The sequence below is a fragment of the Peromyscus maniculatus genome, chromosome 5, assembly GCF_049852395.1.
Source record: "Peromyscus maniculatus bairdii isolate BWxNUB_F1_BW_parent chromosome 5, HU_Pman_BW_mat_3.1, whole genome shotgun sequence".
Classification (NCBI taxonomy): domain Eukaryota; kingdom Metazoa; phylum Chordata; class Mammalia; order Rodentia; family Cricetidae; genus Peromyscus; species Peromyscus maniculatus.
The window spans coordinates 120,751,183-120,778,760 of record NC_134856.1 but is presented as its reverse complement, the minus strand read 5'-3'; positions in this window follow the sequence as shown (position 1 = coordinate 120,778,760).

The following is a 27,578-nucleotide window of genomic DNA, read 5'->3' as shown; positions in this document are numbered from 1 at the left end:
CACTGTTTGCACTTTGCTTTTTCTTATGCATATGTGTTTCACATCATCAGTTACATATAATTTGGAATCTGAATGATGACAGTATTTCTTAATAGATGTTTTTGCTGTGTTTCTAAAATCCTTATAACAATAATTTTCAAAACCCTAAAATTGGAACAATGTTATGTTTTTTGGCTCCCAATTATAAGCTTATTAATCTTAGGATTTGAAATTGCTCACCTGATTCCTCAGAGGTGACTGTCAGGCAGTTGTGAGTTTGTGCCTGGCTAACCAGCATCTTTAGCATTATCAGTTTTGAGATTCATCACTGGAAAAATCTCTTTTTTTTTCTGTTTATCATTGGTGAAATAAATTCGCAATTCACATACAGCTGATGATTATTGAATTTAATTGAGTCAGCATAGTCCAGAGAAAGAGTACAGCTTCTTCCATATAACCCCTGCATCAAGAGCAAAGTAGACAAATGAGAGGATCTCCAGCTGACATCCTTCCACTAAAAAAAAGGAAAACGGGAATTAATGAACTGAATGAAGACAGGTTCTGGTGCTATGCAAAGGGAGAAATGTGTGCAGTTGACTTGTTTGATAAGGAACATGTGATTAGCAAACACAAAACATTTCTAAAAGGGACATACAAATGGCCAACAACCATATCAGAAAACATCAGCATCACCAATATTTAGGAAAATAGCCATCAAAACCATAACAAAATATCATCACACCTTAGAGCAGTCATAAAAAGTAAACAAAATACCTACTACACATGCTGAAGATGTTGAAAGGTAAAGATTATCACATATTGGTTCTGGGAGTTGAAACAAATATAACTATGGTGAAAACTATGTCGATTCCTCAACATCTAGACTAGAACTGTAATGCAACGCAGAAAGCCAGTATTCCTTGTCTATCTAAACTGAAGTTGGTATGCTGATGAGGTCTTCACCCTTACTGCAGCACTATGCATCAAAACCAAGATACTGAGTCAACCTAAGCACCTGTCCACTGAGAGAGAAGAGTATGTGGCATATACAATAGGCCAGTATCCAGGTATTAAAAAAAGAATATGATTCTGTCCTTTTCCATAACCTGGATAGAATTGGAGCTCATTATGTTACATGAAATAAGTCAGTTAGAGAAAAGCAAATTCTATTTGTTCTCACTTATATGTAGACCCTAAAAAGTTATTTCACAAAATAGAAAACAAGATAGTGACTCCAGAGCCAGGGTGTGGTGTGCAGAGAAGGGAGGGCATGATCACACCTTAGCAACTCTCTTCTAAGGAGTTTGTGGGTCCAGATGGTCTCTGAATGAGATCTACAGTGTGCAAGCATGTGTGTGACAGAGAGAAAGAGATTATACAGGCACACATGTGTATGCACTAGTGGAAGCCAGAGACTACCTAACCTCAAGTGTCATTAATTCCTCCGGATCTACCAATCTGTGATTTGAGGACAGGGTCTATCATTGGCCTGGAGCTCACCAAGTAGTTGAGGCTGGCTGGCCAGCTTGTCCCAGGGATCTTCCCATCTCTTCCTCCTGACACCACCATACCTGGCTTTCTTACATAGGTTGTGAGGATGAAACTCATGCCCTCATACTTGCAGAATGACATTTTACCCACTGAGCCCTGTCCCCTTGAGAGGATTTCCCTTTGCAGTGGAGAGTTTCTACTGAACTGAAATCTCTTGTTCCTTTCCTTGGTACAGTGGATGAACACTGCTTGGTTTAGAGTGACACAAGTTTGCAGTTCGTTAATGGTAAATAAGCCTGAAGTGAGCACTGGATCCTGTTTATCCAGAGGGACATGTGCTCTCAGAGTACAAAGAAGAGTGACCATGAGACTTCCTGGCTCTTAGGACGTTTAGGACCCTTGTTGAGCAGTCAGTTATTGCTGAGGAGATAGAAGGGATGGGAACATGAAAGGGTCAGAAACAGGAAGTGGCAGATGTAGCTGTTACTGCTGAATGTGGCTCCGTCTTCTCTTGAGACCCCTTGTGAGAATTCATGCCTGTGAAACTCTTTATCTGAGCCCACATCCTCATGTCAGAAGCATCTGATGAACAAAACATTTGAAAAATATTTTAACTTTAGTTTTTATAAATTTCATACTTCGATTCAATGTATAGATCATATCTACCCCTAACTTGCCTTACTCCCCAAACCTCCTTCCCAACTTCATTTTCTTCTTGTTTACTCTCCCCCCACCCTCTCTCCTTCTCTTTCTTTTAGATAACCCACTGAGTCCAAATAGCACTGTCTAGATGTACATGGGAATGGATCTGACCACTGGGCATAGACACCCTACCTTAGGACGCACCTCTGAGGAAGTGACTATCCCAAGAGCATCAATCTTTGGCTCTGCAGATAGAGGTGGGGCCTTGAGACCTTTTTTATCTTTATCATTTTTGCTCCGTTTTAAATTCCATTTTATTTTTTAGATGCACAACTGTCACCTACTGAGAAAAAGGGCCACTTTTTTTGACCTGGAAAACTACTAGGATTTGGTAAGGATTTTAAAAGTTGCTTTCTTTCTGGATTAGATACTCACCACACAGGCACTAGATGAGCCCTTCCATCCCACACCGGAGAGCAGAAGCATTCAGAAAGTGTTGCCTGCAAACACCTGACTTCTGTGTTAGATTGTCTAGAATTGTGTCAAAGCATTTACAGAATAAATAGAAAATAATTGTATTATAAATTATTTCCTATTCCCTGTTTACACTATTTTCAATTTTTTTGTTTTTATATTTTAAAGAGTAAATTATCAGATCTACCCTCCTAATTCCTCCCTTCCGATTCCTTCTATACCCCCACTTCCCTATTGTACCTCTTCTAACTTCATGTCTTCTTATGCTTTTCTTCTTTTTTTTAACCTGCCAAGTCCACTTAGTGCTGCCTGAATATGCATGGGTATGGGACCATCTAATAAAGTATGGGCAGCCTCTCAGGGGCTGCATCTGTGAAGAAAAGCAAGTCTACCTCTCCCTGTAGCCATCAGTTGCCAATATCTTCTCAGCTAGGTGTGGGACCTATGGCTCCCACTCTCATCCAGGCTTGGACTTTCTCAGTCTTGATCTTACTCAGGGCTTCCACATGCTGTCACAGCTGCTCTGAGTTCTCGTGGGCAACAGCCCTCTCTCGTGCCCAGAAAACACAATTTTGCTGTTGTTATCCACTACCTCTGGTTCTTATAATCTTTCCACCTCTTCTCCTGCAATGATCCCTGAGCCTTTTGAGGAGGTAATATGGTGCAGATGTTATATGTAGGGTTGAGTATTCCTCAGATTCTTGTTCTCTGTGCACTGACTAGTTGTGGGTCTCTGTATTAATAGCCATCTACTGGGAATAGAAGATTTTCTAATGAGGGTTGAGACAGGCACTAATCTATGAATATAAAGATCAGCATTTACGGTTTCTATTACCCCAAGTTTTCATTTCAGGATGGTATACAGAGAACATGTTTGTTGTTAAATAAAGTATTGAGTCAGAGGAGCTAAAAACCACTGGTAGAATGGTCTAGAACATGGACACTGAAATGAGTGGCACTCAAGTGCTAATTCATTTCTGTCACTCTCTAGCTATGTGACTTTATCAAAGACCCGTAACAAATAAAAGTTACAATGACCTTACCTATATAACATGATAAGGAACCTGCCTTGGACAGCTGACAGGACTACAGGAATTAGTTCATGAAAGGCCTCATGTGCAATGAGGATGCAATAACCATTACCTATACTTGTTCTTAGCCATGGGAGTGCTTGTTCATTGTATACTGTCACGGTTTGGGTTTTCCAAAAAACCATAAGGAAAGACCTGGTTTCCACCTTGGCAATACCAGACAGTGGAAATGGAGCTGAGGAGAAGGAAGGTATGTTACAAGTGGCATGCTGTTGAAGTGTTTATAAGGACCCTGGTTTCTTCTCTTTTACTTCACTTTCTGGACAGTTAATATAAGAAGATATACTTCCTGGTGATAATTTGTTCCTGCTCTTCTTGGTATAAGAATTATTTATACCTATGTACTACTGGTTATCTTTGTTTTTGCAAGTGTCAGGATATCCCTCAATTACCATACGGAATTATGGGAGAAATCACTATGAACCACAGGGAGTGGGGAGGTTCTATCCCAAGAGTATACTTAAGATTTAGAGGAGTCTGAAGAGGGTGTTCAGCTTCACTAGCAGGTGATTCTATCTGGAACTCTTCACTATGGAAGTTGTCTGTGCAGGTATATACAATATATTCTAGGAGAATCAAGGGAATGGGTAAGAAGGACTTAGTCTATATCATTCTCTAAGGCATTTCTGCTTGACTAAGAAAAAATAAAAACATGAGAGGCGACCAAAGATGTGCATGCACTGTTCTAACACACTTAAAATCTGGGCCTGGTGATGCAAGACTATAATGAGAGCCACGAAGGAGGCTGAGTCAGGAGGATCACAAGTTCTAGGCCCATAGGAGATCCAGTGAATTTGAGGGCAGCCCTAGAAACTTAATGAGACCCTATCTTAAAATAGAAACTAAATAGGGGGCTTCAGGTCTAACTTGGTAGAAGAGACTAGTCAGTGGGAGTGAGGCCTTGGGTTTCACTCCTAGCACCCAACACACATTATTTAAGAGTTTGCGTCTGGTTATTTAAGCAAGCAGGAGCCACTGAGGGCTCGGAGTCAAGAAAGAAGTTACATCTGCAATTTCAACAAGGACATTCTGGTCAAAGAAGAATGGTAAAGTTAAAGTTTGTGTATGGGAATTGTGGCCTGTGCTCAATAATACAGAAGAAAAATAAAGAGAAGTTAGAAGATGTCTACAGAAAAGGATAGATGTTAAAGACAATAAGGAAAATTTAATGGCAGACTAAAGTTGAAGGTGGGAGAGGATGGCACCTAGAACAGCTTTGGACAAATGATGGTTTGTAAAACTATTATAACTCTCAACACAGGACGGCACATTAAAGGTTGAGACTGTGGTGAATGACATGGACATGTAATTGTAGGCATGTCAAGGTTGGGAAGATGCCGTACCTTTTAGGAAAGGATGCTAATTATACTACTGGTTGCATAGGTGTTGGTTCAGGAAGAAGCTCTGACTTAGAGATGAACATTTGGAAATCTGCAGGTAGAAAGTGAGTGTGAAAGGGAAAGTGGTGACTGATGTAACGGTGTGGTCGGAACAAAGTTCTGAGATTGACTGCTCAGGAGGTCACTCAGGGTGGATTTCAGTGTCACTGGAGGCGGGTGCGGGTGGGCAGAGCCTGAGTACAGAGAACTGAGGGCAAAGAAGGCTATGCCTTCAGGGTCCTTATTGATCATCTGTGAGAATAATTATCAGGGTGCAAGTCTGATTGCTTATTATATTGTTCTGAGCAGCTGGGACTGTCTTCCCAAACCCTGGCTTTGAGGAATGACTTTCCCAATCACTATAGATACTCTGAGAATTGCAGGGTGTGAAATAAGAGACTGACACCTGGCTTCACTCATGCTGCCCATCCCCCCAACACACAATATTTTAATAATGTATTTACAGGGAAATGGTTGACCTCAGTTCCAGAAGTGTGTCCCTTAAAGGCTTATTTACATATTCTTTTTTGTTTGTTTACATTTTTTGGTTTTCCCTCCCTCCCTCCCCACCTCCATTTATCCATCTGTCTGTCTTTCTCTCACTGATCTTTCCTTACACCAGTGTGGACTTGTGTATCAGTTCCATTTTGAAGAGTCAATGTCAAAGCTCTCATGCCCTCTTAATGCAATGAGAACCGTTCCCATCTTTGCTCTGATTGTGTGAGACAAATTCTAAAATTATCATGTTGGTTTAAATCTTCAGGATTATGTGCAAAATTCATCTCCCAGTTGGTAATTACACTAGGGGCACTGTGGTTTATGGATTCCTTTTCTCTTGTGAGTTGTGTTTGGTGTTATGCATCTCCTTTGTAGTTTCCTGGGTAGTATCACTTGGCTTCAGCAAGGGCAGGCAAAGTTTCTGTGGGGCTTCTCACTGACTTCAGGGGGAGAAGTGAGTAGCAGGCACACTGGGAAGAGAGGAACATGCATCTTTAAAGAAAAACTGTAAGGGACTCTAACCTCTCTTGATTTACATATGGTGACATTTTGCAGAAATACAGAAACATTAGCAGTGACATAATGAAATTCTGCCTATCAGCCATGGATAGAAAAATGTTACTGTTAAGGTGGCTTGTCCACAGTTTGTTATCAGGAAAATGTTCTTGCAAGCAAACTATATTTAGTGAAGCATGATGTGGAGGAAGTGCCCCTCCCTTCTCCTCTCCTGGGCTATCCATCTTCCCCACAGAGTTACTGTACGATCACTCCCTTTACATGCTAATTACACGCAGGTCTGGTGAATTTGTTAGTGGTGACACTTCTGGGACCCAGTGGGACCACAACTCATTATGTGGCAATGTCCAGATATATCAGATATTATTAGCTGTCATTAATCTGCTGTGGAAACACTGAGTGGGAAGTCAGGAGAGATGAAGGTGGGGTGTACAAATGGAGTCTTGGTAACAGCCCAGACCCCAAAAGGTCAAAAGGAAAATCAGCCAAAGAGGGCACCACAGCCAGCCTAGGATTCATCCGCTCCTGCTTTTTACCCCTGCAGTTAACAAGGTAGGCCTAGAAGAGGGAACCAGGGAGTACCACTTTGTCCTTTGTTATCCTAATACCCCTTGTGGCCATTTCATCAGCACGAACCTTTACTGTAATTATGGCCATTTTTATCTCTTCCTAGACTCAGAGAAACACCAGAGACCAGAGGTGGATATTTGATCCTATGTCAGGTACAATTCTGCACAATATTCCTAGGATAAAATAATTCTGAAACACGGAGCTATTGCTTCTTACTTTGTAAGAGTTTTCTCTGTGTAGCCCTAGCTGGCTTGGCATTCACTAGAAGATTAGGCTGACCTTGATGAGGCAGAAATCTCCCTGCTTCTTCCTCTTCCTGAGTACCAGGAGTACAGGAGTATGCCACCATGTCTGGCAGCCTCTGTTTACTATTAGTCTGTGTATCATCTTCAGTGGACTATGTCTAAGCTCTTCCCTCCACAATGAACTATTAGTTTGCATTTATTCCCTGACTCATCCCCTTTCTCTGTGCATAATATTCTAAGTTTAAAACTTAGCTTAAATTCCTTCTTCACAGAGACTTACATGAAAATTCATGGGATCTCATGAGCTTCTGAAATGCTATAAAACCTTCTTTAATCATATGTAATTATATAGCATATATTCTATACCATCCACCTGTATTTTTGTCTTAATTTTTCCGCCTATTGCTGAGCTAAAATCCTGACAAAAGCTAGTTAAAGGACAAAGGGCTCATTCTGGCTTATCATGGCAGGCAAGCCAGCACTTCACAGTAAAACAAGCAAACAAACAAACACCCAGAAAGACATGAGTGCGTGCTGCTGCTCAGTTAAATGGAAGCACAACTAAGATGTTTAGTGTCCCCAAAGCAGACCACAGTGCTGATGTGCTGGGATTAATTGCCCAATGACAGGGTGACAGCAAATATTCTGTACTGGGAATGCCTAGGGCCAAGTAAACTTTTGTGTCACCATTTAGCCCTTCACCTGCATTAGAATATTATATCTTCACTGGTTCATTACTCTTCCTGTATGGAAAAAATGGAGTGTTAATCAAAGTAACCACAGCTTCTAAGTAACATGATCTTAGGGACGAGAAAATGCACGTAAGAATAAGTGAAGGTGTTGACAAAGGCATCCCAGATGTTTGTGCGGCATGCTCCATCATAAGTTGACCATCTGTGCCACTTCTACAAGGCTTGGAGAACAACGGCACAGAAGGAGGCGAGCACAGAAGGTAAGATAGAGAGGAAGCTGGGAGTTTTTGTGGAATGCTGATTTCTGGGCAAGATGTGGCAATTGCACACTGGAATTCATAGCATCTGTGATTATCTGTACAAGATCTATACAGGATTGGTCCTCAAAGGCCTTCCCTCTACCTGAGGATTTGTATGTGGTTAATGATTAACAGGAAAGGAAAAAACATTTTCTTTTCAATTTAATTGGGTTGTAAAGTTTCATGTATTCACTGTGCTAAGGGACGAACACAGCAGAGGTCAGAGGACAACCTTCAAGCATCAGTTCTCTTCCACCATGTGGGTTTCTGATGGAACTCAGAAGTTCAGGCTTGGGGCAACTGCTTTTACCTTGGATGCCCCAGAAAAACATGTTCTTTGGTGGTGTAGCTAGTGTTAAGTTGCCCAAGGTCCTGGGCAACTCCTCATTCAAATTCGGATAATCAGTCCTAATGAAACTTTCTGGGTCATCAAAAAACAAAGGCTATGAAAATAGAAAGAGGAATAATAAGGGGGCTAGTTGGAAAGACAAAGGGAATCAGTGAGATTGGGAGTGAGAAGAAAGGGTAATGGGAGGCAGCATAAATATGATCAAAATATGTACTATGTCAACATGTCATAATGAAACCTACTATTATGTATAATTAAGATATGCTAATTAAATGTGTAAATAGGATATGTCTGTGTAAAGGGATATTGTTACTACTATCTCATACTTTTACTGACAGGATTTAGGATGCTGGCAGAATTTCTGAATCCATTTTCATTTACTGGTGAAATTGTTGCATTAGAAATGATGTCAGCCTGTCATAAGTGAGGCTGTCAACTTCCTATAACTACAGCAATTTCCTAAGGAGATCAGTTCATGCTGAGAAAGGATTAGTTTTAAGATACTCCAGTCCAGGATCTGTTGGTTCTGTTGCTTTGGGTAGGTAGCGTGGGAGGGTGTAGGTGCATGAATGGCCAAGAAGCAAAGAAAGGCAACAGGGAGCTCTGCTCTTTGACCAGGTCTAGAGCTCTCCCATTAGACCTCACTATTTAATGTTTCCACCACTTCCCAACAGAGGAACAGAGGGTATCAGGTCTTTAGCACATACATTTTGGGAGACAATGAGGTGCTTGGTAGGAAATAGAAACTTAGTAAGGGGTCATAGTAGACTAGATTCACTTGAGAATCAGTAAACAAACCTACTCACTTTAGACACAAAGAGGATGCCCATGGATACTTCCTTCATTGTGAAAGAAGAGACACACTAGCTAGTGTAATGGTTCTCAACCTGTGGGTCAAGACCCCTTTGGAGATCCAATGACCCTTTCACAGGGGTTGCCTAAGGCCATGAGAAAACACAAATGTTTATGATTAATAACAATAGCAAAGTTACAGTTATGAAGTAGCAAAAAGATAATTTTTATGGGGTCACCACAACACGAGGACTGTATTAAAGGGTCACAGCATTAGAAAGGTTTAGAATCACTGCTCTACTGTGTTAGATACCCTGTGACCTCAATGGTGTCTTCTTCTATAGGCCATAGTTGATATTGAAGGTGTTACTTCAGAGCTCAAATCCCTTGATTCAATGAAAAAATAATGTTATGGAGCATTACTTTTCTAGAGAATATTTTTTTAGCAATTTTTACAGTTATTGATATATCATATATAGTATAGTATATATTATCATGTACTATTTAGCATATACCATACATATCTACAGATCTGTAATATCTCTTTGACATGATTTTTAGTATCTTCATAAGACTCCTTAAAATTCATCTCACCAACCTTATTACTCTACTTTTTAGATTTAAGTTGTATGATGTTCTTACATTAAATATAATACGATGGATAACTTTATCACAGGGTGTTTTCATGCTTTAAAGATAACTTTCTGAGCAAATTCCAAAACATGGCACCACTTATTCAAATGATGCATTTCTAAGGACCTTAGAATACTTTATAAATTATGTGCAAAAAGTTGGGACAAATTTATATTAGAAAGCATAACAAGGGTGAGTTCTCAATATCATTGCAGAGTTGGAAAGTTAGAGCAGAGCCCAGGTTCCAGCACCTAGCTGTCTTATCATTGCATTCTTTTGGGAGCATCCAGCTTCTTTGTTTCTTCCTAAGCTGCACAGTAACCTTTTACAACCCGCAGACACCCACCTGCCTGTGCTGTTACCAGTAGAACTTATTCCTCCTATAGAATTGGGTTTTATCGTTATCTGCTTTCTCCCCTCTCCCAGATTCTGCTAAGGATCACAGTCCACGTTCTGATCAACTCTACTTTAGCAGCTATGCACATGATTTGTCTTCCTGGGTCTGTCTGACTCATTTTTGCATAACACTTCTCCATGTCCAACCATATACAGGCAAATGACAGAACATTTTGTGTGGATGAATAACATTCTATTGTGTATGCACAATTTCTATTACCCATAAACCCACTAATGTGCACCCACAGTGGGTTACCATCAACAGCATAGTGATAAACACGAGCACACAGGTGACTTTTTGAAGTGCTGATCTCATTTCCTTAGACATGCATCTAGAACTAAAGTACCAGGATCATGATGTAGGCATGCTTTTAGTTTTTGAGATGCTTCCATAGTGGCTATAAAGACTTAGAGACTGTAGATTTTAAATTCACTACTCTGACTATAGTGAAAACCACAGGAAAGAGGTAGAAACAGATGTTGGTGCCAACCACTCTATTCATTGCAAGGATCTCTAATAAGACATGGCATTCCTTTCTTTCTTTACCTCCATTCTGTAACCAAGTGAGCTTCAGCTGAAGTTGCCCTCATCTGAACCAAGCTCTGCTGGGAAGACAACCCATCCTGCCCACAAGCTCAGCCCACTCTTTTTTGCTATCCATTTACTGCTGCCTACTGACTCATAATACTTCATACCGGAATCAAGACAAAAGCCTTCCAGAATAGCTTAAGCATGACCAGCATTGTGTCAGGAATCAAGAGCTTTCAGCCAGTGCCAAACATCTTTCTCCTTGGAGAACACACACTTAGTCTTCTTTTGTTAACAATCAAGAAAAAAAAAACAGATGCAAATTTGAAAAGCCCCTCTTCTCTCACACTATACTTCTCCATTTAATTCCAAGTGCATGATGCACAGTTGAAGGGTGACTGAAAGTGAAGAGTATGGTACACGGTGTAGGGTCATTTTCTCAGCTTCATATGTCAATTCCCCTAGGTGCTGTAGAGAGGCTTCAACCAAGTAGCTTGTCATTCAATGCTCTTTAGTGCAGTTGTTTCAACATCCAAGTGTGAGCTCTGCTATTGGCCTCAAAAAATTCCTCAATGAACTTACTTGCCTAGACAGGCTAGAGGGGATCATTCACAAAGTACAAATATGTGAAGCTAGAGTATGTTTGAAATTCTTTGTTTTTAATCTTATTCTCTTTATAGTTCATGCATATCCCTTTCCTTACAAAAACTGACACTTTGTATATGTGATTATGGGTCTTGTTTAAACATATTATGTGCAGTTCAGTTGAGAACAATAAGGAAATTGCATGTGGATATGTGGGCAAACTATGAACAAGAAAAACAGAAACGCTAAGAGGAGTATCCAGGGTGATGCTTGTTGTGTGTTAGTAATGGGAATTAAGTATCTGTGGGCTCTATGTACACATAAGCACCGAAGAGAAGATTCAGCCTAACAAAACACCAAACGATGCTGAACTGCCACCAGGCATTTCTTTTCCTCACAACCTAGAGTAGCACTAAGCCTGGCACACAAGCTGAAAAGCCATAAGAGCCAGGTGAGTGGACTGCAGGAGTGGCATGGAGCAGATGATGTGGGAACTGTTAGTTGGTATTCAGGGCCAGTACTGAGGATTCACAAGGACTGATGGGGGTTGGGGTGCTCTGGGCAGCTGTAGTTGTGACAGGGGAGGGGTTTCCCTGCCATTCAAGAAGACAAATCCACTATTTCCAAAACTCGATTGTTTAAGAGAAGCCTGTGTGGAGTTCTGGGTGAAAGTCTCTCTATTTTTCATTTGTGCTGATTAATACAGTTATAAACAGTTCCAGTGCTATTGGTCAATGCACCTATGCTGAGGCATGATCCTAGCCTAGGAATATCAGAGTTTTGCTAAGTTTGACTGGATAGTAAGGTATACTGTGTCACTGGGATTCTTGTCCAGGAATAAGAATTGAGAGGTGGTGTCCAGAGAATTTCTGTCTCACATTCATTCCTTGGCTAACTACATCAAGTCTCTCTCTTTCTAACCCTGCCCATATCACCTACCTCAGTTTAAGTGAGATACTCCCTTATACTAAAATGACCTTGACATCTATGATCAAAATCCATACTGCTCAGAGCTGCTATTTGTTCCTATCCTTGGTCTGATCAAGAGCTCAATATGCAGTACCTTGGATTATCATGCTGAGAAGTTTATTTCCCATCTTTAGAACAGGCTAACACATAGCAGAGATAAAGAGAATAGGAATAAAGAACCTATATATAAAAATTTTTAAAGAATATGAAATTACCTTGTGCTATTAATAAACATGTTGGGCCTAGAAAGCTTAGGATATAGAAGAGGATGGCCATAACATTCAAGTCACAGGAATTGTTTCAGGTGGCCCTAATTTGCAATAGCTGGACTTGGAGGTTTTTAACCTTACAATCACGTGAAGTCAGTGTTCACACAGTAGAAGCCACTGTTGAGATTTGGCATTCAAGTTATTTGTTGTACTAGAACATTATTTATGTTTGTGTTGCTGTCGCTAAAATACCTGACAGCATGGCTTAAGGGAAGAAAAATTTATATTGACTCCTGTTGTTATAAGGTCCAGTTCATATTTGAAACACTAGGGTAGTGTTGGGAAGAGTGTATGATGAAAGGCAGATCTTCTTTTCATTGCTGATCAAGAAAGAGACGACAACTCAGGATGCAGCCAGGGATACAATTCCCAACAGAGCCATCCTTGGTGATCTGCCTCCTTCATGCCACTTTCCACCACTCAAAGATTCCACAGCCTTCCCAAGTAGCCCCATGGGAGCTGTTGGGAAGCATTCAGGTATAAATCCCTAGTTAGAAATCTGTGTCCAATCTTGAGATCCTGGCCAGAGGCAGCAAGCAGCCTATTCCAGCTATCCTTGTTCTCACCAGTGGACACAGTGGACACCCTGTGTATGCCTGTCACAGAGACATGATGTTCAGTAAATTAGGTGCTTTTCAAGGATTTTAAGGTATGATGTGTTCATCAGGATGTGGTCAATAATTTGTTGAAAAGCAATAAACACACACACACACACACACACACACACACACACACACACACACTGCATCTGAAGGACTTATCAATTTCGTTTGAGTTGGATCTATAATAAAGTTACCCAACACTTTCATTGAGTCTTGACATACATTTATGGGGCCATGAAGTAAATTATGTCCCTTGTCTTCAGCAGCCAGTGTAGTTATAGATTTAGGCAATTTTTTTTCTTGGCTAATCGAATACTCAGTGTACTTCATACGCCAGATGAGAACCAACAGTGATTTGGAGACAACCCAGGGCCTTTCTTCTTTGACAGTGTAGCATGAGGCTGGCTTCAACCATGTCTAGATGCTGTGGTGACACGATTCTCTCTCAGGTTCTGTTTCCAGGACTCACGGGGCAATCACTTCATTCAATACTAAAGACACTCTGTGTGGCCGTGCTATTGGTACCACTGGACCCTTCAGCTGGCCTCATTTTCTAGTCCTGCATTTATTTCTCAGCACAGTTCACTGGCTGAGTTCTATAAAAGTTTACCCAGATTGCTTCTGAGAAAATAGTTTTGAAATCATTGCAACAGCTTCCTACATGTTTCCAAATCAAACTAATTGAAAACAAAAAAAGGCTGTGTCTTGGTCATTTCCCTTACGGTTAGGTTCTGAAGCACTAGAGCAAGTCAAAACAAACTACTTCAGCTATTCTTTGGTGATTTGGCCCCTTGAGTGGAAAAGAACAGAACTAACAGACTGCTGACACTGTTGTGACTTTAAAAAGCACATGCAATTAAACGATATGCTTTATGGCCCTATATCATGAGAGTAACACTTAATGATGAATGACATAGACAGACAAAGAGCAAATGGCCTGGGTTGTCTAGGGAGTGATCAAACCAATGAAGCTGCGAGGGAAATGTGTTTCTCTAGGCTTCTGGGTTCCAAAATGAATAGCTCAAGAGAAAAAATAAAGTTGACAGTCTTGTTCAGATAATGTCCTGGCTGGTGATGCATCCCAATGAATATTATAATTATTTAAGCTTTCAGTGTCTATCCCCTAAAACCCAGCTATGTTCCTACCTCCACTATGGATATGGACCTTTTCTCTAGGTAAGTGGTAAACCCAGCATCCACTCTGCTGCCACCACTGGTAGTCAGTGGGCGATGGCACCTCATGGCCACATTTAGTCACTACTAATAAATACGTTTTATTTTTTCTTGTTTAAGGAAACCATGCCCAGCAAAAGGCATGTACATATATGTAAAAAATAACACTGAAATTGAATTTCCAAATCTTAACACATTAACTGATAACACAGCTTCATTCCTAAACTAAAGCTGGTAGCATCCAGAGCAATCGTGAAGGTGCTAAATTAAGTAGATAGTTAACGTGTTAGCACTCAGTGGTTCCATTATTTGCTACCTTAAGTTGACAACTGGGACTTGGGACAATTGATCTGATTGTTTTGGTTATCCTCATCCTGAATAAATAGTAAGAGTCTGAGCAAGTGATAATCTGGTCCTGTTGTAGTTTAAAATTCTTTAAAAGTTCAGTGTTTCACATCTAAAAAGTCCTTTCTCAGGAATCTCATATAGCATAAGAAAAAATTTCTAGAAAATGCATTATGAGTCATTATGGAAATATTTGCATGATGTTTCCAAATGACCCATCTGGCAATGGAGGCGCACTCATGCCTGTGTGGTATTGTCACTCAACAGAACATCCTCATCCTTGGGTTTAGGAAGGCAATGAAGTGACCCAATTGCTGCAGGTACTTTATGTACCACATGTGGCCTAATGGAGAAGCTAAGGACACACAAAATAAATTTGCACTCTGATCATTGTGATTCATGACAAAAAGGACTAAAGCAAGGGTAACTACAGTTGTCCCTTCTTACCTGGTTCAGTTGCTCCAGGATGCCAAGAAAGCTGCATATAGTAGAATAAGACATTTGAAGTGAGAACAAGAGAGGGACCACAGTGATGCAACTCTGTTACAGCTTCTGTAGCAGAATACTGTTACCACTATTCCGTTTTCTCAGTCTCGATTGATTGTTAATCTCTGATAGGTGGAATTTCATCCTAAGTGGTTACACATGGAAGAAAACTTAATTTCCACAGGCTTGTGTCCCACCTGTGGTTTCAGGTACCCAGTGGGTATCCTTGAACACTCTACTGGGGCTAAAGGTGGGGCATGATGGCACAAAGATTGTCCACACTGGTTAAATTTTACGGTGAAATTATAGTTTCCTTAGGAAGAAAGTAAAGGCCATTTGAGGCAAATAGAGATGGTCCAGGGAAAATTAAAATGGTCTTCCAAAGGAAGTACCCTTTTCCAAATATGACAGCCTGGTCTTACTATAGCATTGACATAGAATAGTCACTTGAGTGATGTTAATTCTGTGCTCTCCCAAGCGGCAGTAGGAAGATGGGAATTTAGTTATAGAAGATGAAGGTGTGGATGCAGTGTCCTTCAGCATTCATGTTCATCCTATCAATTTCAACAGACTCCAATCAACTGAGCTAGTTAGCTGTTCATTTGAACAGCATTCTACCATTTTCCATACTTTGTGATTAAGCTTTTCTAAACACAGTTTCCCATACTAAATTCAAACTGTAAAAGGAGACCCAGAAAGACCTTGCTTATGTACTGAGCAAGAGCCAAGATGTCTACGAGTTTTGTTTTCCTTTTCTGGAAGCTTTGTTACAACAGAACAGATCTTTGTACAAAGACTTCCACTGGGTCCTGATCCCAAATGTGAATGAGTCACTCTGAGCAATACAAGGTGGTGTTTATGCTCTGGCCTCTTTGTTGTATCCTGTAGGCTGACAGAAATTAGGCCAACTGAGAAATTGCCATAACACATTACCTTTCCTTAATATCTGCACCAAATCTTCCTTGCTTGGCACTTCAACTTGCCTTCCTGCATCTTTCCATGCCAAATCTGGTGCTTACTCCATGTCCCTGAGCTATAGGAATAATTATCTCCCAAGCAGCCACTGGGGACTTTTGAAAGGAAGGGGAAAGCAGAGAAAGAAGAGTACTTGATGAAAGATAATAGGGGTTTTTTTCTGGAATGTAAGGGTAGAGCGAGTGAGGTGGAAGATTCTCACTGACGAAGCACTTAGAGGTAGAAGTAAGATAGTTAAGTTGTAATGTTGACCAGGAGTCTAGTCAAGCATTAAAAAGTCACACAGGCAAAGATTCACTAGTCATGACACAAAGTGCCATAATTCATGGGGAGATATGTCTATGTTTTACTTGAATCATAATCAGGGCTGCCAATCAGCTACCTCCTGATTTTTCATACATTGGAATGGTGATTAGATATCTATATATATGCTCAAAGGTTCCTAACCATGCCAATGGTAAAGAGTTTATTGACCCATGAACACTCACCTATTAAAAAGGCTTCTTGTCCTATGAGACTACATCACTGAGCGAAATGTGAAAACACAGCTTCCGTGACCACAGAGAAGTGAAGGGGAGCGGGCTGAACACTCTATGCACACGGACACGCAGCAGGGATGAAGAAAAGAAACCTATCACCAGAAAAATAAATAAATAAATGATGAGATGTTAGCTCACTATGATTTCATGATTGTTGCAGAAAAGTAAACAGAAATCCTTTTGCCATTTACATTTCTGGCTCGCTTCAGCAATGTGTCATCTATTACCAGCTCTGTTTATAGAAAACATTGCCTTTGTAAAAACATGCTCACAGTGAAAGAATAAAATCCACAGAAAAGGATTTCATTACTAAATAAACTTGTAGATTCGTGACCCTGGGAAGCATTCTTAGTAATAGCTTCATGTTGCCCTTAGACAAAACTGTGGTGGATCTTCAAGAGGAACAAACAACTCTTTTTATTCTTCTTTAACACATCACTTAATGTATTTATCTTCTAAGGAACATTAGGAAATGTGAGGTAGATCATACTCTCCTAATACAGGATAATGGATGACTATACTATGTGTTATCTCACTGTCCCAGTAAAATTAAAAGCAGGTTTTTCTCTCAAAAATATACATATGCGATCAAGCTAACACAGAGTGATACTCAGTCTGTATTCTAAAGTATGTGACTGCAATTTACAATACAATGTACACAGCAAGTACCCAGAACCATGTGACTATGGGGTGACAGCAGAGGGCTCCACATTAAAATGTACAATGCATTCATAAAGGCTTCCTTTCAGAAATGTAATTAGCTTTCTCATGGACTGGTAAATATAGTATGTAGAAAACCCAGGGGGGTTCTGTATAGACACATGCATTCCCACAGATCTCCGAGAATCATAAATGGTTGTCTTCCTCTGAAATGGATTAGGTGGAATTATATTACGACATGATTGTGAATCTAATTAAGGTGGAACAGTTGGGTTTTCTTGCCCCTTTGGGATGACCATGTGTTTATATAACAAGTAAGCGACAAAAACGCCTCTGGCAAGATGATTCAAAGGCGTGTTTTTGTATGCACATATAAAAGAATTTTTATGATAATTCAAAAATTGATCTGTACCTTTAATTTCTGTCTCTAGCCCAGAAAAACCTGCTCTAGAATACAATGCATTATAGATACTAATTTGGAATTTCTTCAAAATCTTGTTAAAGAGGAATTTAGCTGCATAATTTTGTCTTGGAGGAAACAGAGTTCCATGGTGAATGATGTGATAAATAGTAGTAATACATCCAAGCAATTAGATCTCTTTGCTCTCTTTGTAAATAAAGTTTCACCAATGAAGCAATGCATGGAGTGTCTAGTACAAACTATTGACAGATGACAAAACCTTGACACAGCTAAAGCCCGGAACTGGAAGCAATGGGAAGCTTTTGAAAAAACACAGAAGGTAGGAGGCCCGCAATGGTCGCAAAAGGAAATGGAAACGTGTTGGTAGCTGAAATACAGCTACTCACTAATAGCTAAGGCATATGATTCCATAGTCCTACAAAGAAGATACAAAGCTATAGTGAAAATATGAAGACACAAAGCTGCATAGATAAGAAAAATGCAAAAAGATAGAACCCAGAACTGTCGTGAGAACAAGAAGATATGAAACCTTACTGAGAAGGAGTGGCTATGGGCTTACAATGACAATCAGAGAGAAGAAACCTTATTGATAACAAAGGAATGCAGAACCACACTAACAACCCACAACCCTGGAGTTTAAAATAACTGAAACTTACATGAGCTATTTGAAGATATTGACTTCAAAATGGTCTTGTGGGAAATAAGTGTATATGAGGACGGTGGACTCTTTTATGCTTTTGTTTATTTGTTTATTTGGTTGTTTTGAGACAGGGTTTCTCTGTGTATTCCTGGCTGTCCTGGAAACTCCTCTGTAGCCCAGGCTGGCCTCAAACTCAGAGGTCCAGCTGCCTCTGCCTCCAGAATGCTGGGATTAAAAGTCATGTACCACCACTGCCTGGTGGGATCTTTCATTCTTGGTGGTCTTATTTCTTTAAAAAATATTAGTTGGTAGCCTTGTTTCTTGTCTACATACTAATTTAATGTGGAGAACTGATTTCTAAAAAGTCCATTCCTTGAATATCCCAAAGATTGACCAGAATCTCTAGGAATAGGATTTAACAGCTCCCAGGAGGAAAAAACCACAGTTGGTGTTTATATGCAGCCCACTAATGAACCAATACACTAATGTCCCATGATCCAGTAACTCAAGATGTAACATTTGGATCAAGGAAAACCTAACCCATTTTGTTTCTCTATCTCCAGTCTGTTCATTCTGATTGGCTACTAACAATATACTGTTGTCTACTCAATATTTATTATAAATATCTGACATGTATATACATTTCATTGGCCAGGTAAGAATTCCTATTGTGGAATGGACCTTCAGTCCAATCAGAAAGTGATTATTTACTCTCATAACACCCATGCTATTATTGCATGGTTGTATTTTGTACAATGAGTGTATTTTCTTAGGTGAGTTATTGTTGTAATTTCACAGCTGTATATGACTGATGATTATGTGTGTGTATTTATGTGTGGGTATGCGTGCATGATTGCAGATGTCAGAAGGTAGCCAGAAGAAGGCATTGGATCTCCTGGAGCTGGAGTTACCTTTTTATTTTCTCCAAACTGAACTCTGGTCCTTTGCAAGAGCAACAAATACTCTTTATCATTCAGTCATCTCTCCAACCTAGAATATATTTTTCTTTCAAAGAGTTGACATAACTATAAGCTGGGTAGCCCAGAGATCTACGGTAAAACCAAACATGACTGCCACAAAAATTCAGTGAAGTAATTCCTAATGATATTCTGCTATACTCATAGATCATAGATCAGTTCCTTGCTCAGTTCTCATCAGAGAGACTTCCTCCAGCAGCAAATGGGAGCAGAAACTCACAGCCAGACATTATGCAGAAAGAATAACTAAATTGGAGGTCTCCATCAGTCCCTCCTCTCAGAGATTGGGAAATCCCATGGAAGAGGGAGAGAAAAGACTGTAGGAATCAGAGGGAATGGAGGACACCAGGAGAACATGGCCCACTGAATCAACTAAGCAGGGCTCACATGGGCTCACAGAGACTGAAATGGCAAGCATGAGGCTTGGTTCTACACCAGGTTCTCTGTTGGTATATTATGGCTGTTAGCTTGATGATTTTGTGGGACTTCTAACTGTGGGCCAGATGTCTCTCTGACTCTTTTTGCCTGCTCTTGGGACTCTTTTCCTCCTATGGGGTTGCCTTGTCCAGCCTCAGTGTGACCTTTTACCTTATCTTATTGTATCTTATTTTGTACTTCTCTTGGAGGCCTGGATCTTGGGAAGAAGCGAGGTGGGTAGGGGAGCTGGGAGGAGTGGAGGGAGGGGAAATTGTGATTGGGATGTATTGTTTGAGACAAGAATCTGTGATTTTTTTTTAAAAGAAGTAGCAAAAAAAATAAAGAAAACTGATAGTTTACATTAAATAAATATTTGTATATTTTATTTTATTTTATTTTATTTTATTTTATTTTATTTTATTTTTTTTGGTTTTTCGAGACAGGGTTTCTCTGTGTAGCTTTGCGCCTTTCCTGGAACTCACTTTGGAGACCAGGCTGGCCTCGAACTCACAGAGATCCGCCTGCCTCTGCCTCCCGAGTGCTGGGATTAAAGGCGTGCGCCACCACCGCCCGGCAGTATTTGTATATTTTAAAAACTACTCAAATTCTTTAAAATATTTTCTCCTCTTTATCTTGACCTATCATAAGTAAAAATATATTATGTATATATATATGTATATGTTCATTGTTTTTGATTTATTAATGATATAATGTTACAATATACAGTGGTAGAATGCAAAATATAATGATAGTGAATAGAACATTCAAAGTTTGTGAAAACTGATCATAAAATATGTATCAAATTAATATATATCAATTATGCCTTTTCACAGGCTGGGATATCTTTAAGGTAATATTTGTGTTTGTTTTTTTTTTTTTTTAATTTTTATTGTAACTTTCATGGTATATAGAATGCTCTTCTAACAATTGTCACTGTTTCATTGTATATTCCACAACACTAGTGTTACCATTACTGATAATGGTAATTATAATATTTACAATATTAATTATACAAATGTCAGGACTAATGCCACATGCTTTGTGTGCATCAGTGATTTTTAGTTTTAAAACATTTCTAGTTTTAGGTACCATTATCATTTTGAGCTTTTATGTGAAAAGCACAACCAGGATGGAAAAAAAAAATCACATCTGAAAATTATTAATAGAAATAGATTCCTTCAAATGACTATCTTCGGATAATCACAGAACTCAGTTCTAATAAAGGTCAGTATCAATATCGGGGTTTAGTTTATAATTTCAGAATGTAAATGCTAATGAAGCTGGTTAAGATATACCTTCTCCCCTTCAAAGAATGACCATTTTAGGAAAAATAAGACTGATCTTTTTGCTTGCCTACTGTATCTTCTATCTTCTGGTAACAACCTCATTTTTTTGTTGTTTTGTTTTCTGAGACAGGGTTTCTCTGTGTAGTTTTGGTACCTGTCCTGGATCTCGCTCTGTAGATCAGGCTGGCCTCAAACTCACAGAGACCCACCTGGCTCTGCCTCCTGAGTTCTGGGATTAAAGGTGTGCTCCATCACTGCCCGAACTCAACCTCATTTTTTATAGTTAATATTTGTTGACAAGCAAAACATTGCATTTCACTATGACATTTTCATACATGTATGTTATTGTACTTTGCTCATGGTTTTCCCTCCAAGCACAATCATCTTTTCTTAAGAAGTCACTCTTCAAAGCTTGTAGTGTGTCTCTCAACCCCTGGGGTAGACAAGTGTTGAATCAGTTGTAATCTCAGAGAATTTGCTGGAAATTCCTGGGGATCAGTGTTCTTTGTGAACCATGGCTGTGAGTAGATACCTTTGCCTATATTAGAGAAACTTCTCTCCAAGAAAAAAAGCCAACATGAATAAGAAAGGAAAAATTAAGTTCCTTCCCATGTCCCTTGAGCACACAGACTTAGCCATGTCTGGATCTAGAATAGTTTTCACCTATCAAACTGTTCTCCATCATTAATAATCAAAGGACAGGCAAGTTGGGTGGACATAGGGATAGACTGCCAATCATCAGGGAGTGCAGGCAGCAGAGGACTTACACATGATAGGTGTTCATGGTTTAACTTTAAAGGGCTCTTTATTCCAAGGTCCTGTTGCCCCCTATAGCTCAAATCAGAGGACTGCAGAGAGGACAATTAGAAAGTGTAGGCATGTGAGCCCTGTAGGGGGCATTCTGATAGTTACCTGGCTGTTTGGCAGACATGATTATAAGTCCTTCATGATTTAGCTTTCCCTGAATTCTGTCCTGTTTTCTTCCTCTTAACCTCACAAATACTAATCCTCAATGACTATCTTACCCCCTAGATCCTCAGTTTCTGCTTCTAAAGAACCTACTGCAATAACAAGTAGAAAGCTATTAAATACAAAGTCTCAGCAACATAGAAAAGTTATGTTGTACTATTAGGCTAAAACTCAACATTCAGAATTATATTTATAATTGAGATGATGATGGGAATAAGAAAATAAAATAGACAAAAAATAGCCGCAGCTGGCTGCTAGATTACCTTTCAAGTTATTTTAATTGTTATGCACTGAGTAAAATTGCTTAAAAATGGCTTTCTGGAGACCAATGAGATATTCAGCAGTTAAGAGCACTGACTGCTCTTTCAGGGGATGTAGCTGATGTTTTCCTGGTCCTGCCTGGCCCATGGTCAGGACAAATCTCTCTCACACACTAGTCCCGCAGCCACTTAGACCCAATCAAACACACAGAGTTATATTATTTATAAACTGTATGGCTTAATGGCTCAGGCTTCTTGCTAGCTGTTCTTATATCTTAAATTAACCCATTTCTACCAATCTATAAGTTGCCACATTGCTTGTGGCTTACCAGTATCTTAACATGTTGCTTCTCATCATGGTGGCTGGCAGCATCTCCCTCTGACTCCGCCTTCCTATTCCCCCTATTCTCCTCTGCTAGTCTCGCCTATACTTCCTGCCTGGCTACTGGCCAATCAGCATTTAATTTATCAATCAATCATAGCAATACATTCACAGCATAGAGAACATCCCACAGCAAGGGGACCTGAATTTAATTTGTAGCACACACAGTGCAGCTCACAGGCATCCTTGACTCTAGTTCCAAGAGATTTGATGCCCTCTTCTTACTTTTCTGGGCACCAGGCATATAAATAAGTGCATAGAGAGCATGTAAATAAAACAGCAAGGTATACATAAATAAATAAATGTTAAATAAATAAATAAAAGGCTTTCTGAAGATTTTTATACATTTACAAAAGGAAGAGTAAGAAAATTTCATAGTCAAAAAAAGAAAAGAAAATTTCATTGTTTCTACTTCAAAAATTCAAAGGGCTTATTTGAAGTTTTAATGTATAAAATATAGTTGAAAATTTTGTTTTGTTATTATTATTATTATTATTACTATTATTATTGTATTTATCTTACATCTTGGCCATAGTTTCCCCTCCCTACTTTCCTTCTAGTCCCTCCCCACAACCCCTCTGTTCCCACCCACCAATACACTCCTCGATAGTTTCTGTTCAGGAAAAGGTAGGTCTCCCATGGATATCAACAAAACTTGGCCTGTCAAGTTGCAATAAGACTAAGCACCTCTCCATGCATTAAGTCTGGGCAAGGTGACCAGTATGAAGAGTAGAATCCCAATAGCCAGTAAAAGAGTCATAGACATTCTCCCACTATTAAGAGTCCCACAAGAAGACCAAGCTACATAAATGTAACATATATGTAGTGTCTAAGTCAAGCCCATGCAGGCTCCCTGGTTGTTGGTTCAGAATGAATTCCTATGAGCCCCAGTTAGGTGATTCTGGAGGAGGATGTGTGTGGTGCTCTTGACCTCTCTGGCTCCTACAATCTTTTCTCTGTCTCTTCTGCAGGATTCCTGAAGTCAGCCTAATGTTTGGTTATGGATTTGCATCTGTTTCCGTCAGTTGCCAGATGAATCCTCTCTGATGATAATTGGGATAGGCACCAATCTATGAGTATAGCAGAATGGCATTAGGAATCATTACAGATGTTGCTTGAATTCTAACAGCTCCCTCAGGGGAGGGATTGAGAAAGTGCAGCATCAACGATTCAGACACTGGGAAAATGTTGAAAGCAAATAATGAACTCAATCATTCAATAACCAGAGAAGGCCTTATATACCCTACTCCCAGTGCCCAGTCTCTGTGGTCGTCCCTCATTGGCTAGGCACTATCAGGAATTCTGACATCACATCACATCGACTGTTGCTAGGTCCTCAGGCGGACTCAGCATGATCAGGAACTCTGACATTGACTAGGAACTCTGACAGTGACTGTTGCTAGGCCTTCAGGCAGACTCCAGGTTGACTCTTAAGGAATATGTTATGTGCATGCCTTGGCTACTGGTCTGGGCCAATTTCCTCAACCCTATGGGCTTGTCCTACTACATACACTGACATTTTTCCCCTCCAGCCATGTTTGGTTCTATCCTAGGTCTCTGGGTCATCCAGCCTGCGATCCTAGTGTTCCAGGCACTGTCAAGGATGTCATTACTCTCCTGGCATAGGTTTTAGGCTAGACCAGTCATTGGTTGGCCAATCTCTCAATCACTAGGCCACTCTTACCCCAGCACATCCCATGGGTAGGAGAGACTGGAGGTTGGTTATGTGGTTGTGTTGGTTTTCCACTTCCTTCCCTTGAAGTCTTTCTTGGTCACAGGAGATATCCAGTTCAAGCAACATATCCACTATTGCTGGGAGTCTTAGCTGAGGTCATTCTTGTAGATTCTTGGGAGATTCCCTTGCTTTAGTTTTCTACCTGACCCCAAAATGCCCCCATTCCAGTAGTCTCTTTCAGTACTCTCCCCCTCCATACCCCTCCAACCTGAACTCTCATGTTCCCATGCCCACCCACCTGCAGTCCACGCATGAGATCTCTTATTTCCCCTTTCCAGGGAGATCTGGGCATCCCCCAAGAACCCTCCTCATTACCTAGTGTCTCTGGGTCTGTGGATAGTACCATAGCTATCCTTTATTATACAGTTAATATCCACTTATAAGTGAGTACATACCATGCTTGTCTTTCTGGGTCTGGGTTACATTCTGAGAGGTATGGAATCTCAGAGTCATTTTGATTTGCATTTCCCTGGTGGCTAAGGATGTTGAACATTTAAGTGTTTCTCTGCCATTTGATATTATCCTGTGTTTTGATCTTACTCCATTTTTAATTGGATTATTTGGTTTGTTGATGTCTAGTTTCTTGAGTTCTTTATATATTTGGGAAATCAGCCCTCTGTCAGATGTGGGGTTGGTGAAGGTCTTTTCCTATTCTATAGACAGTTTTGTCCTATTGATGGGAACTTTTTAGTTTCATGAGGTCCCATTTATTAAGTGTTGATATTAGTACCTGCACATGGTTGTCCTATTCAGGAAGTTGTCTCCTGTGCCAATTCATTCGAGGCTGTTTCCCACTCCTCTTCTATCAAGTTCAGTGTACCTGGATTTATGTTGAGGTCTTTGACACACTTAAACTTGAGTTTTGTGCAAGGTGATAGATATTGATCTATTTGCATTCTTCTACATGCTGGCATATTGTTATGTCAGTACCATTTGTTGAAGATTCTTTTTTCCATTGTATAATTTTGGCTTCTGTATCAAAAATCAGATGTCTATAGGTATAGGTCTGGGTCTTTGATTGAATTCCATTTATCCACCTGTCTGTTTTTGTGCCAATACTATGCTGTTTGTACTACTATAGCTCTGTAATAGAGCTTGAAATCAAGGATGGTGATAACTCTGGAAATTCTTTTATTGTAAAGGATTGTTTTAGCTATCCTGTGGTTTTGTTTTTCTATATGAAGTTGAGTATTGTTCTTTTCAGGTCTGTAAAGAATTGTGTTGGGGTTTCAACAGGGACTGCATTGAATCTGCAGATTGCTTTTGGTAAAATGGCATTTTTACTATGTTAATCCTACTGATCCATGAGCATGGGAGATCTTTCCATCTTCTGATATCTTCTCCAATTTATTTCTTCAAAGACTTGAAGTTCTTACTATAAAGGTCTTTCACTTGCTTGGTTATAGTTATGCCAAGATATTTTATATTATTTGAGGCTATTGTAAAGGGTGTTGATTCCCTAATATTTTTCTTATCCCATTTATCATTTGTATATAGGAAGGCTACAGATTTTTTTTTAGTTAATCTTGTATCCAGGCACTTGACTAAAGGTGTTGATAAGCTGTAGGAGTTCCCTGGTATAATTCTTGGGGTCGCTTATATATACTATCATATCATCTGTGAAATAATGATACTTTGACTTTTTCCTTTCCAAAATTTATCCCCTTGATTTCCTTTAGTTGTCATATTGCTCTAACTAGAACTTCAAGTATTATAATTTGCTTTATAAACAGGTTATTCACATTTTTACCATCCATGTATAAGGTTGAAGCAGGTAGATGATAAATTTAGTGATTACAGAAAATGGGATTTTTATATTATTTTCAATGAATGAATAAACATTATAAAGGGTATTAACTGGACACACATAAGACATTAGAGGGAAAAAATAAATAAATGACAAGAGGAAGAACAGGCCTGAATGCTGGCTGAACAAGAGTTTATGCTATATGTTTCTGAGTAGTTCACTCTGCTCCCTTAAATAAAAGGTGTTACAGAGCCTGGGGAAGCATACTCAGAGCCAACAAGGGTCTGCACCAGGTCCTCTAGGTATCTATTATGACTTTCAGTTTAGTATTTTTATGTGACTCTTGAGTGTGTGAATGAGTGAGTCTCTGATTCTTTTGCCTTCTCTTGGGGATATTTTCATTTTTGTTGATTTGCTTAGTCCAACTTTGATGTGATGGTTTTTGTTTTAGCTTATTATATTTTATTTTTTTATGCTTTGTTGATTCCTCTTAGAAGCTGTTCTTTTCTAATGAGATACAGAGTGCATCCAGATAGCAGGGGAGGTAGGCAGGATCTAGGAGGGGTGGAGGGAGGGGAAACTATAATCAGCGTATATTATATGAAAAAAATCTGTTTTTAATAAAAGGAGAATATAAAAGAATAGGTGTTATATGAGTTTGCATCATTTTCAGGAAAATGGGTAGCACTGTAGATCAGCATAGTACGTGAAATAAGACAGATTCAGAAAGACAAGAATCCACATTTTCTTTGGATTGTGAACCAAGGCATGATAATGGAAAGGGGATTAATTAGGAAGAGAAAGAGAATGGGAGTAGGTGGAAAATGGTAAGCGAATATGGTCAAACTACATGATGCACTTCAGTGAAAATGTCATCATGAAACCCATTGCACTATACAATGAATGTGTACTAATCATTTTTAAATGAAGAGGAATAGAAATGGACACTTTATAACCCTCCTTATAAAACCATCTGACTGTTAAAATGTGTTTACTTGTCCTTTGATAAAAATATGAGCAGACAGCATATTTAAAAAGGCAATTTTAGCAATCATATTTTTATGTGGTTCTCCAGTAATTCTGCTTTGCTGTATAGACATGAAGATGTAGAGTTGCAATTTTCTTTTAGCAAAAATCAGAGTTCTTGGCTCCCACTCCCATGCAAACATCACTATCTCTCTTGTACTATTTCACAGATTTTTTTTGGAGATAATTCACTTTTTCTTATTTCAGTCAGTGATATCTGCATGGATGATACATAGCTTTCTAAAATATATTTCTTAAAATGGACTAGGTATTATTTTTTCTGGGTCAGATAGGGATGTTGAGCACAATTGGCATATTTCTTAACTTAGGAGTTTATCAGAAGAATAGAACAGATAAGAATTTCACTTTGAAGAGTGGCACATGCTTTTATTTTCAATACCTGGGAAACTGAGACAGGAGGATCACTATGAGCTTGAGGCCAGCAAAGCTATAGAGTGAGCCTCTATCTTAAAACTAAGTCAAAACTAAACTGATACCAAAATAAAAACAATCAAGAAAAGTTATTGCATGAGAAACATT